This window comes from Salvelinus fontinalis, chromosome 20, assembly GCF_029448725.1.
Source record: "Salvelinus fontinalis isolate EN_2023a chromosome 20, ASM2944872v1, whole genome shotgun sequence".
Taxonomy (NCBI): Eukaryota; Metazoa; Chordata; class Actinopteri; order Salmoniformes; family Salmonidae; genus Salvelinus; species Salvelinus fontinalis.
Window position 1 is genome coordinate 18,781,123 of NC_074684.1, and position 17,041 is coordinate 18,798,163.

Below are 17,041 nucleotides of genomic sequence, written 5' to 3' on the forward strand. Positions count from 1 at the left end.
TTGCACCATGGTATTTTATAAGATATGCTAGAGACATATTTTTATATGAATAGAGGCTACAATAAATGAGTGAAAATACATCAAATTGGGCCTCGCATGAAATGTACCCTGTCTGTTTGCGTGTCACGTCCCCGGGCGCGCCGCTGAGGGAGTTCCCTTTGTGCAGAGCTCGGTTGAGAGGGGGACGGGGCCGGATTCTCCCTGTCCCTCTCCCTCCACACACTGCTTCGCTCCATGGCTTCTGCCTCTCTCTCTGGGCCGAGCTGGGGGATCCGATGACGTCACGCACCAAACACTGTCACATACTCCCTCTCTCTCTACCTCTGTCTTTCGCTCTACCCCTCTCCCTCTCTCAGATGTTCTATTCTGGGAAGTTGTGCCAGGAATAATAGCTTCGGCGTCTTCCTCACAAACTGAAAAATCGTGTCGGAGAGGACGTTTTACTCACAACGTGTCTGCATTTAGTAGCAGCATAAGGCTTTAGAATAGTCATACGGAAGTCGATATTTTTTTGGTGCTAATTCTTGTTTAATTTTTCACTCTTGAGTATTGGACGCTTTTATCCGACAATTAGCGAAGTGTCAAGAGCGTTGTCATAGGTTGTAATTTATTAAGGATTTTACTGGACGTGGGTTTTTGCACTGCACCTGAAGTGTGACACGGTAAGTGACTAAATAGAAGCTGTCAGTTGACTTCCAGTGTACATTTTAGTTGTTTTGTAACGAAAAATCTATCGTGTTTGTTCTGTTTATTACGATAGCTATGTGGGGAATACCCAGTGCTTGCATGCAGATTAGGAATGTTGCGTAATATCCTAAGGAATTTGCACAGCCAATGCAGCGGGCAAACGGCTTGTAAACCTAGCTACAGTATGAAGCTGGATTCATGGCAGGAAGATTGTGTTTCTCTCTCTCTGCAGAACAGTCAAGGCCATGTACACCTCTCTGTCATTTTCACCTATCTGTATTTAGTGTTGTATCCGTGTTGACTGTTGTGGTCTGTAATTCTATGTACGTCGTATGTTTCTGTGCTTGAATATGTGTGTGTATATGAGAGGGATGGTGGGTGGTACGCTGGCCCGTTCCGGGAATGTTCCATGACGTGTTCGCTGTCAAGATCGGGGCCCATCAAGGGGGTTCTCTGCCGCTGATCGTCTCCGTCTTTCTGGTGAAAATACAATATTAGCATGAAAAAAAGTGACTTTATTTATGTTTCGTAAATCAGACTTGGAGCCTATTAATTAGACATATATTACGCATGGATTAGGCATGGGTTATTTATCCATCATATTACCCAGCTTTAGCCAATGCACAGAGCTAGTGATGTTAAAAGTTATACTTTTCTCCTTTGCTTGTTTATTTTGTTCAGTAGCCTAAATGTTATTTCCTCTCAACCATTTGCTCAACATGCATTTCTATGATCATATTTTCCTCATAGAAAGCAAATATGTCAGCGGCTTTTTATTGGATGGTACTCTAGAGAGATCAGTTCTCTTGTGCATACAGTATCAGTCTATAAGATTATACATTTTATGTTTAACATCCCACCTCGCTGTTATTATGCTTCAACCAATTGAACCCATTTCCCTGGTGTGTCCTCAAACTGTACATATTGTCACTCCATATTTCAGTCCGTCATCACGACAGTGACTGATGTTTTTTTTATTTTTAATCAGCACAGCAGAACTATCCATCAAAATGCAACAGGTTCTCCCATGAGACATTCATGTCAATGGACGTGCTCAAAGCCTTTGCCTCCATGGTAACAGCCTATTAACATGGTACCACAATTGAGGCCTATATCACCCGGTGGTAGATTTGAATCTGTTTATCCTACAATACCTTCATTTAGATATCCTACATTGCTTTATTGCAGATTCGTTGAGCATGATATGAATGGATATAATTCAGGTTAGCCACCACCAGCCAAAGGCAGGGAGCAGTAGAGCTGCACTGTGGATATCCATCAAGCACTGGGAATTCAATCTGAAAGACCAACCTACATACTGTATCATCTGTCCCACTGCAGCGTTGTAGGAGAGGAATGAGATATCTTTTATCATACTGCACATACATTGTAGTGTGTCTTTCGCTCTACCAGCAACCTGACTGTTAGAGGAGGATGGAGAGGTTGTGAGCCTGGAATACAGAACGTAAGCTATATGATATTGCACAATTTTACAATAGGCACTTAGCAGTGGATGAAGAACTCTACCCATCTCTTTGTGTATGGATGGTTTCTGTTTTGTGCCTCTGGTTAGGGAGCTGGCCTATTGTGAAACTTTGTTTCAGCTCTACTGTAGATTCATCAGTCCCAATATACCCATAAGAGGCTTTCCTGTACTGTGCAGAGACACTGTGGATCATTTGGCACTTGCAGGTTAATGATACTGTCACACCTTCTGTGGTGGGGTAGATACATCGTCGGCTACTGTCCCTCTCTGCCTTTGAGATATGGCCCTGAATACTCACAGAACACGGGACACACACAGCCTGGAAAGAGGTGGTCCACTTTGCACCTTTGTCATTGTGGAAGATTCACTCTCACGTTGTAGTTTCAAAGGACAACCCATGCAACACATTTAATGACTTGATATCCCAGAGAGGGAATGAAAGACCATGATATCTAAACCTTACTTGTAGTTCTGCGTGTATTATGTGTAGTGTATAGCTCAGGAGACTGGGGTGCTAGGTTATTACTGAGCATGGGGTGCTAAGTATCTTGGCCTCCATATCACTCTTCTGTGATGGGAAGATGACAGTGACTCACACCTGAGCGGTGTCTGGCCTCCTCTAGATCCTCCGAGTAATCTTTCTGTCTAATGCTCTAACCTCTGTCTGTTGTCCCCCATCCCAATCTACATGGGGACTCCCACGTAATAAAATCAATTCCAATCAAATTTTATTTGTCACATGCGCCGAATACAACAGGTGTAGTAGACCTTACAGTGAAATGCTTACTTACAAGCCCTCAACCAACAGTGTGGTTTTAAGAAAAATAGGTATTAAGAAAGTATTTACTAAAATAATTTAGCAAAAAATTGAAGAAAAAAATGAAAATAGAAAAATAATTAAAGAGCAACAATATCCCAAGTAAGATTATGTGAGTTATATTACAGAATAACTGTTCGTTAGTGTGTGTTTATATGTGTGTGTTTATATGTGTGTGTGTGTGTTTATATGTGTGTGTGTGTGTGTGTGTTTATATGTGTGTGAGGAAGAGATGGTGTTCTGATTACTAGAAGAATGATTTCCAGTTGCACCAATGAGTCACGACGACTCAAAGGTCCAAGCATCTGAATGACCTTCAGACTAGTCGGTCCCTTTGATCTCACACTTTTTCGTTGTGGGTCCAAACAACGTCTTCAAATGTATGAGATAGTCAGATGGGTCAAATGGCTAGAGAGATGGGTCAGAGATGGGAACATTGTGACTGTGTGGTTGTACGATGTGTACATTTTGAGTTTATCCAGGGTATATTCCAGGTCTGAGGTGTGACTTGCTAGAAATGTGTTCACTTAACAATCAGCAATCAGAACACTCAGACACCTGCATCCTTCATCTGATGCCATGGAAATGTCTGTAACTGAAAGTAGCACCGTTGCACACACAGGAGCCCGACCATGGCTTGAAATCTTCACAATCATGTGATCACAATAACAAAAACAGCACTGACACAGGCGACTGTGTTCAGGTTCCCCCTCTACAGTACAGAATCTCTATGTCATGCGTGTGTGTAATCCCCAGCAGTGTGTATGTGACTGGGGCCCTTTGAATTATTCAGCCTGAGCTGTGGCCGTGTCACCAGCACCGTGCTCCATGCACCGCACATACTTAAATGGGCCGACTGGGTTCAGTGGCTCACCCTGCTAAACACTCAACCTGCTCTGTGGTTTCCCCTATTAGCTGTACATGTGCACCTGCGGAGCCAGGAGGCAGGGGAGAGGAGGGAGGAGGGAGGAGGGGGTGGCATGTGGTGCTGACTACAGCTCCCCTGGAGCAGCAGGGGAAGGAGGAGGAAATAACACTGGTAACCAAGGCGACTCTGACACTTTACAAGGTCACACTACAAGGCGACTCTGTCACTCTGTTAGCCCAGCGCTAGCTCTGTTGAGCTAGACTTCTGTTGCCTTCCTCTAGTGTTATATGGCCCATGTTTGCCTAGGGGCTGCCGTGCCGGGCATCTGGAGAAAATGAGAGTCAGATGGCATTATAACAGCTGCAAATGTGCTCTGTGGCTGTAGCCCAGTGTGAAGTGATAGCAAGCTGTTCAAGGCTAATGGAAGCGAGAAGACCCTTTAAAAGAGAGAGAATTAGTAGAAAAATTTGGCGACTAGTTTTATTCTTCCTCTTGTGTCTTGTGACAAACATTCCTTAAACGAAGAAAGGAAAACCCTGCACACATCTAATTGTAGATTCTTGTCGTATTTGCTTTCTTTAACGACAGTGTTTTCTTTAATTAAAGTGGTGATTTCTAGGGCTGGGAATTGCCAGGGACCTCACGATACAATATTATCACGATACAATATTATCACGATACAATATTATCACGATACAATATTATCACGATACAATATTATCCTGATACTTCAGTGCCGATACGAAATGTATTGCGATTCGATGCTGTGATTTTATTGAGATTCAATGTTCTAAACACATTGCTGCAGAAGGACAAGAGAAAACAAGTTTTGATCAGTCATGGAAATAAAAGTGATGAAAACAAATGGGCTCCCTATTTAGAAAGAAGATGGAGAACAAGATATGAAGTGAAAACACTGGCGTTTTGGTACAGGTACAGCCAACTAGCGCAAAAAATATCTCGATATGCAACCGCGCCGAACCTTCCCCCACCCCCATCACTAATGGTTTACAGTGTAATTGGCCCCTAGCTGGGTGTCAGTGCAGACTGGGGTAGGGTGGCTGGATGGGGATATTCACAGCTGAGTAATGACACACACCCACATCATAGATTACTGTGACACATATGCACATTCACCCACACACAGGGCTACGTGTCTAAATGTGAACCCCTGTCAGGGGAGCAGGACATGGGTACTGAGGGCCAGCAGAGGAGGCACATCAGAAGACAAGGTCAGTAGTACAGGTGCATCAAAGCAGGTACAGAGGGACTGAAAAACAGCTTCTATCTCAAGGCCATCACTGTTAAATAGTCGCCACTAGCCGGCCTCCGCCCAGTACCCTGGACTGAACTTTAATCACTGTCACTAGACGGTTACCGCCGGGTTACTCTACCATGCACCTTAGAGGTTGCTGCCCTATGTACATAGTCATAATGGAACAATGGCCACTTGAAATAATGTTTACATACAGTTTTATCCACTTCATATGTATATACTGTATTCTAGGCAATGCCATCCTATTCAACTATTGCTGTATATTTACTATTCTATGTGTTCACAAATATACTAAATATTCTATCCACGTACTGTCCATAATGTCTATAATGCCTATACATCCCATCACATATATATATTTCTTAGTCCCATTCTTCTACTTTTAGATCTGTGTGTATTGTTGTGAATTGTTTGAAATTACTGCACTGTTGGAGCTAGGAACACAAGCATTTCTGCTTGTGATCTGCTAAATATGTGTATGCAACCAATAAAATTTGATTTGATTTGTGGCTGAGAGTAAACACACGGAGTAGTCTTTGTGTTGTTCTCCTCCTGATCCTTCTTCTGCTCCTCCTTTTCTGGGTGTCTGAAAGGAGTGTATTTCCTTGGCAGGCTGTGCCGATGCCCTGGAGGAGTGTGAACGCTGTGTGACGTCCTCGCAAGTCGCTCTCCTTGGCTGCACAACAGGAAACACTTGTGGCCTCCCTCCTTCCTGCGCTCAGAAAGAGGTAGTCTCTTTCTTTCTTCCTCTCCCCCTCTTTCTTTCTTTTCTGTGGCTTTCTGTAGCGGTAGAACCAGCTGAGACCTACTTTTATGTCCGCACTCTGCCAGCAGCCACTGCCGGAGTGTTGCTGGCTCCATTGATGCCTCCACCGCTCCCATCCAGCCAATCAGACCACAGCTGTTTATGCTGAAGAAATGTGATCTTTCTTTGCTCCAGCCTCTGAGCAGCGAGCAGCGCTAGAAGCAGAGCAAGAGAGAGAGAGAGCGAGCGAGCGCGTAGGCGGGCTAGAGAAAGAGGGGGGGCTGCAGACAGTAGAAGGGAATAAGCTCCTCTTAGAGCCGTTTGAGCGGCGCTCGTAGAGGCTTGTGAGACTCGGACGGTGAGGCTGTGATTTCTACCCCCCACCCCTCTCCCCCGAGGCTCCCCAGCGCTGGAGGGATGCAGAGGACACCGTGTCAGGTGGGCTGCTGGGGGGGGGCTTGGCAATTGAATACGGCTGAATAATGTCGGAAGAGCCATAGAGATGAAGGGAGCGAGTTAAAGATAGATATAGGGAGTGGGCGATACAGAGAGAGAGAGCTCTTGTCAGAGTGTCTCGATGCTGCTCTTGTCACCTGCCTCATCAGTGTAGGGGGTGAGGTGACATCAGAGGACAGAGAGGGTCTCTCACACATGGTGGTTGAGGCTCCACCACGCCACCCAAAGGAGAAAAAGGAGCGTGGCAGACTGACAGGCACAGATACACAGAGGAACAATGTGGAGAGCAAGTCCACTGTTCACTTTGGGCAGAATATACATGACTACCAATACCTTTTAGTTGTCATTTTATTTAACACTTTCACAGTGTTTGTCTATGTGTCGTCTTTGTGCATGGTCATGCACTTTTAGCCACTAGTCTGTATATTCCTGACAGCTTCGTATCCCTCTCTCCCGATCACAGGGCGTGTGAAGAGGGTGTGTGCCTGGATAGGCTTGCCAGGACTGCCAGGGAGAAGTCGTCTGTCAAATCCCAGAGGTACGTTCCCATACTGTAATCTACTGTATCTCCACTGTACTCTACTGTATCTATACTGTACTCTACTGTATCTATATTGTACTCTACTGTATCTATGCTGTATCTCTACTGTACTCTACTGTAGCTATACTGTATCTATACTGTACTCTACTGTATCTATACTGTACTCTACTGTACTCTACTGTATATATACTGTACTCTACTCTACTGTATCTATACTGTCCTCTACTGTATATATACACTGTACTCTACTCTTCTGTACTCTACAGTATCTATACTGTACTCTACTGTACTCTACTGTATCTATACTGTGCTATACTCTACTGTACCTATACTGTACTCTACTGTATCTATACTGTACTTTACTCTAATGTACTCTACCGTATTTATACTGTACTCTACTCTACTGTACCCTACTGTATCTATACTATACTCTAATGTACTCTACTGTATCTATACTATACTCTACTGTACTCTACTGTATCTATACTATACTCTACGGTGCTCTACTGTATCTATACTATACTCTAATGTACTCCACGGTATCTATACTATACTCTACTGTATCTATACTGTGCTCCACTGTATCTATACTATACTCTACTGTACTCTACTGTATCTATACTATACTCTAATGTACTCTACTGTATCTATACTATACTCTACTGTATCTATACTATACTCTACTGTACTCTACTGTATCTATACTATACTCTACTGTACTCTACTGTACTCGACTGTATTGGACTGTGCTGTATCTCTACTGTATCTCTGCTGTATCTCTGCTGTACTTGACTGTTTGACTGTACTGTGTTTCCTCTATACAGTACTGCTCTGTTCAGCCATTTCTATCTCTTATTCTTTACACAGTACTGTAGCTACATCATAGGAGCACTTCTGCTTGGAGAGCCGGAACAGGCACCTAGCTAACGTGTGAATTTCTGTTTAAAGAGAGATTATTAACAGAACCATTGAAGCCATTTCTTTTTTTTTTGCATAATACCCATCATTAGGGGCTAAAATGTCAGTTCTTTTGTCTGTGTCTGATAGATAAGGTTGAATGAGGCGTAATGTAGTCATTTTGTGGAATTATTCTCAATGTCGGCGCTGAATACCATGCTAACCAAATGATTCAGTTATAATCTTTTGCCAAGGGTATAATATCCAAAATGTTCAATGTTTTTTTTGTGTGTGCTTTTTTCCCCTGTTAACCCTGATGTTCCTGCCGCTAGACTAATTAAGATTCAGTTCTTTCCATGCGATGGGCTTGATAAAAGAAACAGCTTGTGTCAGATGATGTGTGCTGTTGACGACGTGCAGCAATGTCGCCTTTAAAGGGTTAAAGAGCCTTCTGTCACTAGTCACCCGTGTCATATCCTGTTCCTGTGTGGCAGACTGGCTCTGTGACTGGCTCTGAATATTCTACAAAATATTTTCCTCTGACACCTCTCTCTCTCTCTCTCTCTCTCTCTCTCTCTCTCTCTCTCTCTCTCTCTCTCTCTCTCTCTCTCTTCCCCCCCGTTGCCCTTTGTACCTAGTTGTGTTGTTGTGCAGGTGGTGTGTGTTCCGCCTGCTCCTCAGCTCTTTGTCTGATAGCGGCTTGTGGTGTGGCTGCAGACACAAATAAACATGTAAAACACTGATAACTTTCACAACCTGATGAAAGCGTGTGTGTGTGTGCGTGCCCCCCACACCGCCGTCAGCGTTAGTGTGTGAATGTCAGCATCTCGTCACACACAGGAAGTGGGAGTGAGAGTGTATGGGGTGCGTCAGTGGCTGTGAACCGGGGTGACAAGCCGGGCGATGCCAGAGTAGGTGGGTAATGGGTGCACAGACGGGGATGATTGTCACTAATTGCACAGCGTTGTGTGGCAAGCTGCTTAACAACAAAAGGAAGAGATTTCTTGCCACTCTCTTTTTGAAAAGGAGAGCTTTCCACTTCTACTATATTGCAATACAATTTGACAGTTTTTTAGTTTATTTTTGAGGGCTGATGGCTTTGTTTTGCTCTGTAGTGTATAGTAAAATCTGGTTTGGTTACTGTTTACACACATTCCAGGAGGTTAAAAGGAATTTGTAATCTTGTCCGTCTCTGACTTGGGATCTGTCATGATGCAGAGTGTATGTGCTGCTGAGCTCCACGTATCTATCATGACAGGAGGGTACTGTAGTAGAGCCCTCCGGTTGTTGTTTTATCTGCTAATTGGAGACACATGCAATCCCCTTGAAAACTGTGAGATGCAAAATGGCTGCCAGCGAGTCAGCTGAGCAGCAGTAGCTGTCAGAAGCCGGGAGAGGTTAGACATGGGCGCGTCAAAGTTCAATATGGCGAATATTGGGGGTGCAACTGAAGCTGTTGGTTGACTGGGATGCATGGGGTTTTGGGAGAGAGGACATCAGTCGGGAACAGGTTATGGAAGCTCTCTGTATTTAGGTCATGTTCTGTCCAATGGAAAATAGTTTCCATGGGTCTTCAGTGTAGACAGACCGACAGGGAAGTATGATTTATACAGTCTTGCCTGCGGGTGTGCAGAGCCATAACCCCTCCCTCCCACACAGCACCAATGGACTCACACAGAAGTGGGGTGAACTTAATGTGTTATAATTTATGAATAGTGGCTTGATACATGGTAACATTCATATTATTATGCCAAATGATTATCCATGCCTATGTCCATTGTCCAGTGACTTCTTGTTTTCCAAGCAGTACGAGTTTGGTTATACGAGTTTGGTTATACTAAGTTATACTGACTCACAGACAGTGGTTGCGTTGAACTAGTGGCAATCGTGTCCTGCTGATCCATCCTACCGTCCATAGCTTCTTGTTCTTAGTGGAACTGCCTGCTACATGCCTACAAGTCAACCATAGCCACTCTGGCTCCGAGGTCACTTCAGCCCAGCCAGGCACCCAGGAAGCTCTTGGGAGGGAGGATCTGAGTCACACTGGTGCTTGCTGGGTAGTCAATAGGAAACCCCCCCAACCCCCATGTATGTAGACTTGAGTCTATCTTCTGTGAAGTTTAATCCCCATAGGAGAGTGGCTACTGTAGCAGAAGGTCAGACTACCACCCGCTGGGTCAGATAAGGCCTCTCTGATTTACATTTGACATTGTGTATGTATGCCTGTCTCCAGTGCCGTGCATACATTTAGAGGTGGAGGTGGCTCAGCTCACTGGCCAGTCACACGATGCCCTTGAGTTCTGTGCTGTCACTGTGTGTCACGCTGCATCGGCCCAGCCTGCTCGGGGTTCTGTCAGCACCACCATCTTCAGGCCTTGGCTCGGGTCGGGGAAAGGTCAATGCTTCCAGGGAGAGCTGAGGCTGGATTCTTCCCTTCTTCCCCTAGCTCACATACAGAGAGAGATCTGGAGCTACACCCCCCCCCCCCCCAAACAGGGCTAAATTCAGCCCCATAAAGAGCCGTCAGCTCCATACTAGCTCAGCTCAGCTCCCCTCTCCCTGAAGCAAACACATTTAGGTACATCATGTTGGGTTGGTGGGATTTAACAATCCACACACGTAGACTTTCTACCTAAGTAGGTGTGGGTAAGGCAAATAGGGTAAGACATGAGACCTCTGGCGTAGTTGGAGTGTGTGTGTGTGTGTGTGTGTGTGTGTGTGTGTGTGTGTGTGTGTGTGTGTGTGTGTGTGTGTGTGTGTGTGTGTGTGTGTGTGTGTGTGTGTGTGTGTGTGTGTGTGTGTGTGTGTGTGTGTGTGTGTGTGTGTGTGTGTACTCCAGGCGTGGAAGTGCTGGTAAGCTGCGCGGTCCCCTCTGACCGTATGGCCATGAGGAGCCCCTGCAGGAGAGGAGAACAGGCAGAATACCACAGCCATGACGTGACCAGGCACAACTAGAGCAACCCACTTACTCAGTACTGGGCCCCCACGGCCCTCCCTGGCCTCCACTGGACAGCCAAGCCCAGCAGGAATCTAGCCAGCTGTCGTTAGGGTTTCAGTCTACAGATAGCTTGGAGCAGCATCACTGCGATACGCCACCACCAATGACTGAAACAAAAAAAGCGAAGCAAAAAAAGCTAATCCATCTCTCTCCCTAACCATCCAAAAGGAAAGGGTCCACTCCAAGAGAAACACACAGCCATATTCGTAGGTGGCGAAAGAAAATGGCTGACCACTTTATGAACCACAGCAGGGATTCCAAAAGCTTGTCATGGACAGGGGACCCACTGCTGGTCAACCGTTCGCTTCAAGCTGCCAGCGTGGTAGACAATAGACAGAGAGCCCTAAAGTAGAAACACACATTCTGTTACTATGGGAACCCTCAGCGCTCCGCGCGCCGCTTTGTCCTTAAAGGAATCAGATTGAGAGTGTAACAGTATAGATGAGACTGAACGAGGGAGGAGAGGAGGGGGGTGCTCAGCCTGAGAAACAGCTGTGGCCAAATACTCTCCCCCGGGATCTACATTTGGCTGGTAAGAATAAAGGCACATGTGATTAGCCTGTGTTTGCACGGCGACCGCCTCTCATGTGCAGCAGGTACTCAGAACCGCAACACATGTCCTCCTTCTCCTGAAGAACTGAGGGCTCAATCATGTGCTGAGAAGAAAATGACAGACAGACAGACAGTCAGGAAGTGGTGACAATGGAAGGTGGGTGTCAGTCAGCAGCCCAATAGTATGGCAAACCTACCATCATACAAATCTCACTGGGCAGAAAACTGTTTTTTTCTCTCTCATGTCTGAAATTGGTCACCTGCTGTTTCTCTATCTCCATATCTTTCTCCATCCCTCTCTCTCTCTCTCTCTCTCTCTATCTCTCTCTCTCTCTCTCTCTCTCACTCTCCATCCCTCTGTCGGTCTCTCTCCCTCTCTCTCTCCCTCCATCTGTCGGTCTCCCCCTCTCTCTCTTTTTCTCTCTCTTTCTCCTTCTCCCTCTCTATTGATTGGATACTTTCTGAATTGATATGGCTGCATCCAGGAGCCAGGAGTGGTGGCCAGACTGATGTCTGTTCTACTGTGAGGAGGGTGTAGCTGGATCCCGACTGCTGCTGCTGACTATCTGTGTTGTGTTGATGAAGGTGAAACTCAGACAGGGAATAGGTGAGCCAGTCAATATGTTTTAGCACAGCACTAGCTGTTGTTTGCGTGTTCACGCTGGTGTATACGGGGGCAGAAGCATGCCAAAACGCCATGCCTGCATCGGTGTTGGCTTTCTCAATTAGAACAATAGCTCCACTTTAGTCTACAGAGTGTATGCAGGTGTCTCGTCAGATCCGGAGCGGAACACACACACACACACACACACACACACACACACACACACACACACACACACACACACACACACACACACACACACACACACACACACACACACACACACACACACACACACACACACACACACACACACACACACACACACACACAATGCAGAATCCTAACCATACAGAATCATGCTCACATAGACTCATATGTAGGTCATTTGACTGTGTGTGTACACATACACTTCAAGTCCCATTTATTCTCAAGCCCTCACGTGAACATTATCTCTGCTTTCAAGCAATTGGTTTCACCAAAAATAGTCACACAAACCCATAACTCTAGGTTGTATTGTGTTACCCTCATATTGTCCTTCCTTCTCTCTGTGTCCAGTGATCAGACAGACAGACAGAAAGACACACACACGGTGGTCCATTTCTCTTTGGTGCTGGGGAGATAACCGAGCATTTGAATTTTAATAGCATGGATTGAAGCATCGCTGAGCACTGGTTTGTTTGCCCCCATTTTCTGTTAATACCCAGAAGTCCTTGGGCAGGCTTTGTGTCCGTAGTCAAAGCACATGGAAAGCAGCGTTTGGGGAAGGTGCGGCGCTGCGGCTCAGTACAGTAAAACATAACGAGGCACGGTTTCATTTCCTCTTCCTCTTCATCGCACATGCAAATGAAGCCCTGCAAACTCACATCTCTGCAGCCACGCGTACTTTCTGTTTCGGGAAGCGTGCAGTCATGGCCATGGTGTGGGTCGGTCCTGATGAGAGAGGGAGGGATATTTAGGGCTGGAGTGATTGCATCCAGGAACACAGACCTGCCCCCTGCCTCCTCTTTCTTCCCACACATTCTGAGGGACGTCTTGATTAGTTACCGACTGGTATGACCTGAGTGTCATCTGTGGGTCCTGATAAGCTCACCATTGCTCACCTCAGCCTCCAAGCTATAATGTTGATAGACAGTAAGCTGTTTCAAAACAGAAGACCGATCTGACAAGTTATATTCCACTAATTCTACAGCCTAGCCACATGGTGTGACTGACTAGGCCAAAGAGGGATGATGAGCTACTGGCTGGCTCAGGGGATCATGGCACCAGCCAGGGTTAGGGATGATGCATGGTGCTCTGCAGGTCTTTGTTCCCCCCAGTCAGTCAGTCCCACCCATAAGCCCCCTTCTCTCTGTCCCCCTGCCTGCCACATAGAGGACACAAAGGGATCCCCATCTCACACCTGTTCCTCCCTGTAACCCTGAGCTTGATGCCCCTGTCCGTCTTGCTCCAACCTCCCTCGGTCCTCCTCCAATAGCCTGGCTGCAGGGAGCTCCATGCCAAAGTGACTTACTGTAGACAGATAGGAATGAAACTAGGGTGGTTTCACTGCTCTGTGATACTAGTCCAGGTTTATTGTGCAGCTAGCATCACTTCCTGACAAACATTTTATTTGTATTTTTTATTTAACTAGGCAAGTCAGTTAAGAACAAATTCTTATTTACAATGACAGCCTACCCCGGCCAAACCCGGATGACGCTGGGCCAATTGTGCGGCCCTCCCATGGGACTTCCAATCACAGCCGGATGTGATGCAGCCTGGATTCGAACCAGGTACTGCAGTCACGCCTCTAGCACTGAGATGCAGTGTCTTAGACCACTGCGCCACTTTAGAGCCCATGAAGAATGAATGTGGAGACAGGCTGGTGGAGGAAGCTGCCCCGGTAATAAACGGGTTGTCTCTGGAAGGGAGGGAGTAAAAGGAAGCAAGGGAGTGTGGAGGTTAGGCTCTCTCTTCTATATCACATTTATTTATATAGCCCTTCTTACATCAGCTGATATCTCAAAGTGCTGTACAGAAACCCAGCCTAAAACCCCAAACAGCAAGCAATGCAGGTGTAGAAGCACGGTGGCTAGGAAAAACTCCCTAGAAAGGCCAAAACCTAGGAAGAAACCTAGAGAGGAACCAGGCTATCTTCTACCCCCCCCCCCCCCCCTTCCCCTTCTCCTTTGCCATGGCAGAACAGGTGGTGAGCTTGCTGAAGCACCAGTTGGTCGCCCCGGAGCCCGCAGCTGTGCCAGGCGGTGACTAAAGCGCTCCTTCACTACGCCCACGCTCTCAAAAGAGCAAATGGCAGGAGTGTCACTAGATAGCTCGTTCTGCTCGCTACGTGCCGACGGATGTCTGGGGACCGGGGGGTGGGGGGAAGAGATAAGGGGTGGGGGGAGAGAGAATGGGTGGGGGACTGACAGAGGTATATGATTTGAGAGAGTGACCAATTTCAGACATGAGAGAGAAAAAAACAGTTTTCTGCCCAGTGAGATTTGTATGATGGTAGGTTTGCCATACTATTGGGCTGCTGACTGACACCCACCTTCCATTGCCACCACCTCCTGACTGTCTGTCTGTCTGTCTGTCTTCCGTCTGGAATGTTATCCTTTTCTTCTCAGCACATGATTGAGCCCTCAGTCTCAGGAGTGTCAGGCCACCCATGTGCAATGTGTGCGTATGTGAATCTGTGTGTGCGCATGTGAATCTGTGTGTGCGTATGTGAATCTGTGTGTGCGCATGTGAATATGTGTGTGCGCATGTGAATCTGTGTGTGCGCATGTGAATCTGTGTGTGCGCGTGTGAATCTGTGTGTGCGCGTGTGAATCTGTGTGTGCGCGTGTGAATCTGTGTGTGTGCGTGTGAATCTCTGTGTGTGCGCGCGTGTGAATCTGTGTGTGCGTGTTTATGATTGTATGTGTGTAAGAGCCCTACAGGGTGGTGCTGCCTGCTGAGGAGATGGATAGAGCCCCTCTGACATATTGTCACCTCCTCTCCCTCCATCTCCTAATCTGACCTGTCTGCCATTCAGATTGCTTTTCACTGCATTAACCAGAGAAGGGAGAGAGGAGAGAGACGTGAAAGCCGGACAGACATTGTCTCTTCTCTTTATTGTCTCCAATGATGGGACGAGGGGGCGACGGTGATGACACTCATCCACTCTGCAATCAGAGGCAGGAGCGAGGGATGCGTCACAGTATTTGATTAGCCAGAGTTGGCCACTCAGCCTGAAGCACTGCTTACGGACCAAGATGTTTGTTTTCAGCGAAAAGAGGTCAATAGCTAGGAAGATGTGAGGTAGCTAACAAGCAGATTGACACTACAGTCTGAAGATGGTACACTTACTGTAATGAATTGGATGACATCATCAGAAGTTGACGGATAGGGCTCAGTCTTATGAGATCGAAAAATAAAATGTCTGGTTCTCATCTCTCACCTCGCGGCTTTTTGTCACAATGTTTCCAACCTTGTCTGTATCCATCCAGGCAACGCTGTGCTGAAAGACAACCCTGAGATTGATGTCTGAGGTGAGGCACATCAGCCCAGTCACAAGTCCTTCACAACTTTTATTTCTTTCAAAAAAAAAATCTGTCTTTATGCATGTTGGAAAAGGACCCGTAAGTAAGCATTTCAATCTTAGTCTACACCTGCTGTTTACCAAGCAAGTGACAAAGAAAACTTCTTCAATGGAGCGTAAATACTGTAGCAGCCATGCCAAGACATCCTGAAACTCAGAGCCTGGTTTACCTCACATGGCAACAACACGTCAAACCGTATAAAGTGTTAACAGAGAAGCTAGCCAGTGTGCAGACCCAGGAGAATCAGCCCTCTGCTCTTACTGTGTGTGCGTGCTTGCATTTGTGTGTGCAATTGTCTGTGTGTGTGTGTATGTGATCTCTCATACTCTCCCCCAGCCTCCAGCGTCTTTTTCTGGCTCTAATATAGTACCCTTTTCAGTCCAGAGCGGAGCTCCTCATATTTCCGTGTGGGATGAGAGTGGCAGGGGATTGGGCTTCTCTATTAGCCCTCAGGATTAGCCAGTGCTAGCTAGCTCCGAGCTACCAGCTCCCATCACAGGCAGCCAGGGTATTAAAGAGAAATCCCTTCATCACCAAAGTCCTAATGAATTTGTAATGACCCCCATTTATTTTTTTGATGAATTTCGATGTTCAAACTTTAAGCAAACAAACAACAATTGACTAAGTGGGCCAATGTTGTAGCTTTTAATAGTGATATCCCAAAGTTGTTCTTGATGGGTGTTTTGATAAGTTATATGCAAGATATGTGTGTGTGTGTGTGTGTGTGTGTGTGTGTGTGTGTGTGTGTGTGTGTGTGTGTGTGTGTGTGTGTGTGTGTGTTACCATCCGTCCCAGAGCTGGGCCCTTGATCACAGGGCTGGCAGTCTTCAGACGTCTTCACCACCGAGTCTTCTGTGAAACGCAGTGTCAGAGGTCTTGATGAATACAACCCCTCCCTCCCTCCCCTTCAAAGCCCTAGCAATCTGTCTGTAAACATTGATCCTCTTCCTCATCCTGTCAGCGCGCAGCGACACCCCAAAGACAATATTAGCTTAAAGAAAATGGTTGATTTTCTCCGCACGTGTCAGAATGTCTAGCTCTGCTCTGAGGCACTTCTTTGTGTCCTCGATCCTTTTAACTGGCGAGGCGAGAAAACACTGAAAAGAGCGTTGTGATGTGTTTGTTTAAATGCTCTTCACTGTGTTCTCATTTGACATAGTTAAAATAATGTCGTTTTGTTGCCACCTGAAATGCGGTCAGCGCAGTCTGACAAAGGGTACTACACGTGGCAGGAACACAGATACTATTTCACTGACAGCTCCAGACAACACCATCAGCCTGATATTCAACCTCTTTTTGAACACGAACTACAAATGAACATGAAAGCCAGGCAGCTATCAGTGTATACGGTGTCTGTGTCTTTAGCGTGCTTCATTTGTCTAGTCTTGTTTAGCATTGAAGTCATTGGCGCTCTGTTCTGTCTTGGTGAGTACCAGTCAGACAGGCATGTCACCACACGTTTTCTGACATGTACTGTATGTTATCTTGGCTGTCAGATGCTATCAGGCCCAGACATGGAGGCCTGTGTTTTTCATAGTGTATTTATAA

At 46.2% G+C, this 17,041-nt stretch overlaps 1 protein-coding gene across 5 annotated transcripts in view; it reads left to right on the plus strand.

The window, feature by feature from the left end:
• Window positions 1–314: 314 nt before the first annotated feature.
• Window positions 315–17,041, plus strand: part of hivep2a (HIVEP zinc finger 2a) — a 92,884-nt gene continuing 76,157 nt past the window's right edge. For 2 of the 5 annotated variants that reach the window (XM_055872719.1, XM_055872718.1), the window contains exons 1-3: window positions 315–662; window positions 5,728–5,862; window positions 6,799–6,873. The gene's annotated coding sequence lies outside the window, so the exon portion shown is untranslated. Of the gene's footprint in view, window positions 663–5,727; window positions 5,863–5,908; window positions 6,318–6,798; window positions 6,874–17,041 lie in introns of those variants that run through there. The other 3 variants (XM_055872720.1, XM_055872721.1, XM_055872722.1) reach the window with 3 other exon arrangements.